The sequence below is a fragment of the Papaver somniferum genome, chromosome 10 (genome assembly GCF_003573695.1).
Source record: "Papaver somniferum cultivar HN1 chromosome 10, ASM357369v1, whole genome shotgun sequence".
Taxonomy (NCBI): domain Eukaryota; kingdom Viridiplantae; phylum Streptophyta; class Magnoliopsida; order Ranunculales; family Papaveraceae; genus Papaver; species Papaver somniferum.
The window spans coordinates 91,400,700-91,408,592 of NC_039367.1; positions in this window are offsets into that span (position 1 = coordinate 91,400,700).

A 7,893-nucleotide genomic window follows, 5' to 3' on the forward strand; every position below is an offset into this window, starting at 1 on the left:
GTCAAATCCTAGATCTTTTGATACATCCAAAACGCGAAAGAATAAGGGTCGCCTTAAGGATTACATTAAAAAAGAAAAAAAAATGCATCAAGTGGCAGGAATAAGGAATGACTATCCCAATTCCAATATATAACGATGTGATGACCCATTCTAGTAACTGTGTCATGAACAAAATTGTCTCGACAATTGATAAAATGAATGAGGGATGATAGAATTCATAATTTTTATAACGAAGACAGTTGTACCCTAAGGATTTGATGAAGAAACTCAGTCACCATACCCCTTAACAGATTTGGTTCCAGACATACTGGATTATATCTTATATTAGCTCTCCACAAAAAAAAAGTTTGTAAATTACATTCAACTCTTTATCATGTGCGATTCATTTTCCACATCTTCAGTGTGGAAACCCACGTCTGCATTGGAAATAATATCTTTGTTAACAAAAACACGAATATTGTGCTTGTAAAGCCGACATGCAAACCATCAAACAACGCAGATAATCGAGACATAGAAAAAGGGAAACAGATTTAGTGGCGCAAGCAGTAACCACCAACCTCAAAGTTGGTTCATCTAATTCCATATAACTTGCAAGTTTCCCAATTGAAATGGTAGAGTATAACCTTCAGGTAACTTCTGATAAAATTGTTAAAGTTCACATCATCCATGAACAACTTTGTGCTCAAGCCGATAAGCATCCTACAGAATCCAAAGAACATTATGTTATGGTCGAGATTCCTCTCAGACTCAAGCATAACTACTGGTCATTGTATATGGCACAATATATATATATATATAAAGGTGTATGCAATGAGGTGTATCTATGGCTCTCTATCTAATAACTTCAACTCGCAAAAAACAGAAAGGCCAAAATTGGAAACATAACACAAGTAGCTGTGAAGCATTGGGAACACATAATGTAAATTGGTACGAATTGACTATATCTAGTTCAGGGAGAACATATCAATAGATCATACAGTGGTCGTTGTGTCTCTTCCCCCACAAAGCAAATGCCATCAGTGCGGGCACTAGCCGTCACATACCTAGAAACTAGGTGGTAAATAAACACAATAAAACACAAAACCATGACATGTCTAATTGAAAAATGCAATCTGATTTCCAGTAACTAGTTAGCCTGAGGTTCTTATAGGACTCTCAGAAACCAGCATACACGCTTAACTTGTGAGCAGATAAAGGAAGTATTGGACTTATGAAGGAACAAGGGATGAACTGTTACCCTACATTTTGGCACAAGGTTTATGGCCTTTGGTTAAGTTTCAGCCACCTATAGAGTTGTATCCAAACCAAGTATCGAACAACACTCCCTTGCCTGCAGAAGAACTAGAAATCAAAACAATTAGTCGTATTTAACTTAAAATCTAGATGTGTGATCGCAAGAAATATATTTTATGCGCATGAAATATCCATATGCATATTAATCCCAGCAATATGCCAACAAAACGAGAAATTAGCCACCTTGCTCATGGTGGAATGCATTAGATCCAATCCATGGCACTTACAAAATTACCTTGTTAAATTGATTGAAAAGAATAATAGAGACAAAAAGAGTTTAAAAAAAATAAAAAATAAAATAAACTAACAAACAAACAGTGGAAATAGAAAAAAGACGGGGTAACAAACCAGGGCATCGCTATCTCCATAGATATTCAACAGGACATTGCTATCTCGTTAGGTTCAAAAAATTTGGTATATGGAGAACATCTTCTTTCTCCCATAAGTGGAAACACGATGAGAATGTTGTGCTTCTGGTTCACAATACAGACTTACAATGAAAAATAAAAAAAAAAGCTATCAAAAAAGTTCATATAGAACATGAAAAAAATCAAGCCTCAATGACAATATGTTGAATATTGCATACTTAATTTATCCTTTTCGTTACTTCATATAGGGATTTTTTTGTGATTGATTTGAGTTTTTGGTTCTGGTTTTCGAGGAGGAAAAGGTGGGAGCTATTACTTGGATTTGATCTCAACGAGAGGGAAAATGATACGGTTTGCTTAGGGTTTTCGAAAAGCTCTGAATCTTCGATCTTCACAGTAGAGGCGGAGGCCGATCTAGGAAAGAAGGGAGGCGGATAGAGTGAAAACTGAAAAGTGAATATATGTTTTCTTTCTCTCTCTTTTTCAGTTTTGAAGTTTAATGCAACATAGTCTTCATTTCTTTTGATGGTCAGCAAATAAAACTCCGTCACGTTAGAATGACTTTCTCATCTATCATATGAACCGTCCATCTCAGGGCCGTCCCGACGTACAAGCATTTGCAAAGTACATTAGCTACTCCAACTGAAGATAACTGCAGCACCTCTTCCAACTTAAGTTAACATGCGACCTTGTTGGTAGGGGTCCAAAATTTGGATGGATTTGACATTCTATTCACGCTTGTATATTACCTCAAATTGTTACAAAAGAAAATAAAGATAAAAGTTGAAGGATGTTGTTATAATTTTTATTTTATCAACGCACAACTAAATATTGCTAATCATGATACCATTGTGTCCATCCTACTTTTAGTTTGTACTAATTTGGATTCAACTTTTTTTTTTTGAGAGGAAAAGGATATATAATGAAAAAAAAGAAAAATATTTATAAGAATTCAAGATGAACTCAAATTGAACTCACATCGACAGAGAAAGAAAAAGCAATTACACCATAAATCTTAGTTTCGCGGTGGAAACTTCCAAATCCGCTTGAATAATAATATTATATTGAAACGCTTATTGAATATCCGACAAGTTAATGAGGAAACAATCAATATTTTAAATTTTGAAAAATTACTACGAGCTATCTCAGAGATTACGACTTTATTTAATTTCACACGTTATCCATTAAATTAATTAGTTGAATATCCATTGATGTTTGTAAGATTAACCCATTGATTTACCGTTTATCAATCAACTTCATCGGATGCATTTTTCTCTACATTACCTATATATAAATTTTTAAGCATATATAATGGGGTAAAAAAAATTCTAAAGAAAAATAAAATTATTTTGGAATTGATTGTTGAAAATCTTTAAACGTGCCCAATATAAGCGAAGGAAACATAAAGTCTGATGAAACTTCTTGAAATCGACTATACGTACATTTTGTATGCATATTTAATGATATCGGATGAAATTTAGTGATTTTAATTGAAATTGAGTGAAACTGAGAAAACTTGGACCTCATTTGTGGATACTTAGTGAATAATCGACGAAATAAGTGGCAGTATTACTCAATAAATTTGCTTCTAGAACATTACTAAAAACCTAATCTTTATGTGCTCTCATTAAACCTCTTTATCAGAAGGACCAATCAGTATTAATCAATTTCTCCAAATTTCATGGATATGTTCTCAATCAACTTCACTGAATGTCCATCCACCTCACTAAATTTTAGTGTGTATTCATTAATTAAATCCAACATCGCTCGACCTCGCTCAATTTCTCATCGATTCGATAGGTTTATATAGTTATCTATTAAACCGAATTACATCACATTTACTTGATTTCACTTGTCATCCGTCAGTTTTACCAACGTTAGTCGGCCTCACTCGATTTATCCGTATTCGATCGATTTCTCGAGTTATCTATCTTTTCAACCGAGTACCCATCACTTCAACTCACTCAATTTCTCATGGATCCCAAGGGTTTATATGGTTATCTATCAATTTGAAGCCAAACTTTCATCAACTTTAGTTAGTTTCATTAGTAATTCGTAGTCTCACGGTATACCGGTCGACCTTACTCAATTTTTCTCTAATTCCATCGGTTTCTCCATTTATTATTAATTTAACCGGATGTCCGCTGACATTAATCAATTACATGAGCACTTTTATAAACCGATTCCTGTTATGCAATGTCAATAATCGATTTTTATGTGTGCATCGTGTATACCGATTCTGGTTATACCCGAATTAAAAATGAGTATTAGTATGATTTTACATAATTTCTAAATTTCATACTCGATCACGACATGAGTACATGAATTTATACGCGAACTGAAATCGAGTATGAAATCATACTCATTTTCAGATCGACTATGATTTAAATTATGTTTGAATTTCAAAATTTCATACTCTTTCTCGAAATGAGTATATGAATTTATACGCAAACTGAAATCGAATATGAAATCATACTCGTTTTCTTTCCCATAATCGGTTTTTGTGTACATTTGTAAAAGCCGATTCTCTTTTTTTATTGTGAATTTGAAAAATTAACCCAGAATCGATTTATGAGAGTACGAACATATACCGACTCTGGTTTGATTTTTTTAAAATTTTTTTGATGAAGAATCAAGATTAGTTAATTTTTAGTTTAATTTGATTAAACATCAATTAATCACCCGATTATGCTAACTAATTTCATGATGTAAATTAGCCATTTTTTAAATAATTAGATAAGGACTGTTTTTTTTTAATTTTTAATGACCTTTTTTGTGCTGTAGTCGTAGGCCTAAATTAATGGCATAGACACCAATTTAGGCAGGAATGGAAAGCCAAAGACTTTAAAGTCTTTAATAACCCCATTGCCAGCTTGTATAGTGGAGGTAAAAATGACGCGCAAAATATTCTGGGTAAACTTTTCTTGGCGGGAATTTTGGCGCGTTAGTTCTTTTTTTCCGCGCAAAGTATTTTGGAAATCCAAGTTCTCACTTGCTTTAGTTATCAAAACTCGAAACCCTGCAACTTTATGTTCTCTTTCAGAAAACCATATCTCTCACCACCATGCTTCTCCAGTTCTCCTATTCCAGTTCTCTGACCTTTGCTTTCTTTCTTTAGGACTGCCGAACAATTAGTTTCCACCAATCTTTCTTCTTTTTTTTGATCGTTTTTCCACCAATCTTTTTCATACCGCTATCTCCCAATTACTAACTCACACGCTATTAAAATCTCTGCTGGACTGCGCAGTTATTAGTTGATTCCTAATCTTTTTGGATCGATTTGATCAAATACCATAAAAATCTCCAAAATCCAGGTTGTGATGCTGGACTTCGTAGTCTTAGAGAGATTGTTAATTGATACTGTATACTGGAAATTAGGGGTTTTGACTCTATGCTTTTCTCTACTGACAGTCCACTTCAAGTTAGTTTATTGACACTCCAAATCTCTATTTACAAACGCTTATAACCTGTTTGACAAAATTACTCTGACTGTTATCTCTCAGATTTGGTTAATTCGATGTTGATGAACTCGATTTGTGTTTGTGCTTTAGATGGAGTTTGGATTCTTGATGAGGTTGTCTGAAAGATGGTATGAAGAATCGAAGATGAACTGGAGAATATTATGAGGTAATAATCGCTTTCTTAAGTCATGATTTAGCTAATCAATGTGGAGATTTGACTGTCTTTTGCGGCGTTTGTTTGTGTTGGTAGTAGGAAGATTATATGTTTTGGTTGTTGGGGATTCTGGGTTGTGTTGGTACAAAATTAGGCGTTGATGCTTGCCTGATGCTAGCACTTCAAAGTGGAATGGATCCCACGGCCTATCAATGTTGGTATCCACTTTGGAGTACTAGCAACTTGCTAGAACCAACACGAGCATGGAGAATCTGAAGCTTAATTAAATTTGGACTAAATTTGCTGACATTGTTTACTATGAATGTTTTAGCTCTGGATTTTGATAGTTGATGTTGTTAATTGTACTGCCAAAGCTGAGTGAATCTTATTGTGTGTGGAGGGACGACTTGGTATCTGGCATGTTGCTTGATCCTCATGGTTTAGATTTGTAGGGTGTTTAAAAGGATTTTGAAGGTTGGTGCTGTAACATATTGCACGCTATAATTTTTTTCTGTAGTTGTGGATCTTAGGTCGTCCAAAGTTTCCTAACTAGGAATGTTGAATTATAAAGCCAAGTATGTGTTTGACCCTCTTGACAAACCAAGGTTTCGATGTCGTTACGGTTATTGTTGGGCTACAAGGTGACCTAACCCACTTTATTTGTTTTGTTTAATGTTCTTTTTTGTCTGTGGCTTAACTCCTCCTATTTTTAAAAAGATTCAGAACTCATGCAAATGTATGAATACATGGAACATTCAGGTGAAATTCGTAGTGCCTTAGTAGAAGCACCAAATGAGGCCTTACCTCTTGATTGTAGGCCTACTTTTGGCACGGCATGGCTGACCGAAGACAACTTTAAAGTAGGTGATTGAACATTCTCGAAACTGCCAGCTGATGTTGTTTATTTTGATTCTCATACAATATCATTTCATATAATTGGTAATTTCTTGTTATTCTTAGAGTGTTTTTGTGTATTGCAAGTGAACGGAACTTACAAATGTAAGTGCATACTTGGCATTTTCGATGTGGATATCTTTCATGGCAATCTGTTCAATTGTCAAGTTAAAGACTCCTCAATGTTTGACATGATTCGAAGTTATTCCTCGTTGTGAGTGAATTCCAATCCTTTTGTTTGCTATATTTTGTTTAATATAAATCTGTTTTAGTAAAGTAAGAGACGGTATGAATGAGTCTTACTTGGATTTTTATTTGTCATCACTGGGGTTTGGTTGATTCTCCTCTTGAATTTTTCACTGATGGCTTTTAAATATGCAGGGGACTGAAATTCTATCATCAAATTCATACAACTGAACTCATGCTTTAAGTTGGTGAAACTAAGGTTGGTTAATTGATCCTTTGTATATTTGCTTATTAAAAAAAATCTCTGGTCTGACAGTTAATTGCTTAATTTTGTGAGTTACTCTCTTATTAAGGGATCAACACCTAGCTGTGAACGTTCTCAGCTATACCCAGAAATTAATACTTGATTCATGTCAATTTGATCAAACTTCCAAGGTCCATGAACTCTTGTGACCCCTGAAACCGCCCAAAATTAACCTTTTGTAGTTGCAAGCAATTTGTCTCAAGGATTTAACTTGCCGCAGAGCTGCTATCCCTTGTTTCTAGCTTATTAGAACTTATATATTTGCTTATATATGGTATTTTTGCAGGCACCTAATTAGGATGGGTCTCATTTAAACGAGGAGTTGACTACCTATCTAGTTACTGCTACTCGTTCTAATCTGCATACAACAAATTTGGTTTGTTCAAATTTACATACAATTCTTTGTAAGTTCAAATTCTTCGTAAGTTCAAATTTGGTTTGTGATCAACAAAGTTCGGTTCGTTCTTTTGGTTGCACTTATTTTATAGGAAATGGACAAGGACTTTATTGTTGTTTCTATCTTCAATGTGATTCAGATGGAAGTGCAGTGGTGGAAATATTGAAAATCAGGCAATTTTCTTGGAGCCAGAAGACGAAGTAGAAGGTTTTCTTGGAGAACATTAAAAACAAATAAGAAAGTACCACAGCTTGCACTTCAGGTTTGTTCACATTCTAATTTTTGTTTTGTTTTGTTGTTGTTGCTGAAATCTTGTATGCTTATGTTTCAATTTGTTCTAATTACAACATCCGTATTCCAATGGTTTCTGACTCATTTATTTTTCTTTTGTGGATAAGGTTTGTTGTTACTATGACCAAGGAACCAAAAAGTAAGGCTACAATTGTGTTTCGTGCTTAAAGTATACTTTATTTTGGTGCCTCCAGTATACTTTGATTTGGGGTAGGACTGACGTTCAGTCCAAAGCCATCAGCCATGAAGAAGTAAGGGTTTGGGGTAGGACTGACTTACACCACTGACGAAGAAGACGATGACTTTGAACTTGGCGATATGGGATTCTAATAGCCCGCATTTGGCGAAGGTGCAGTTTATGCACGTTGTTCAAGTGTATACAGTGGTCAAGTTTTTATTTTTGTTTACGAGGAATTCAACCCTTTTGAACTATGTATGGAAACTTCTTCTTTTGGTTGTATGGAACTTTTGAACTATGTATGGAAACTTCTTGTTTTGGTTGTATGGAACTTTTGAACTATACATGGAAACTGAAAGTGATGCCC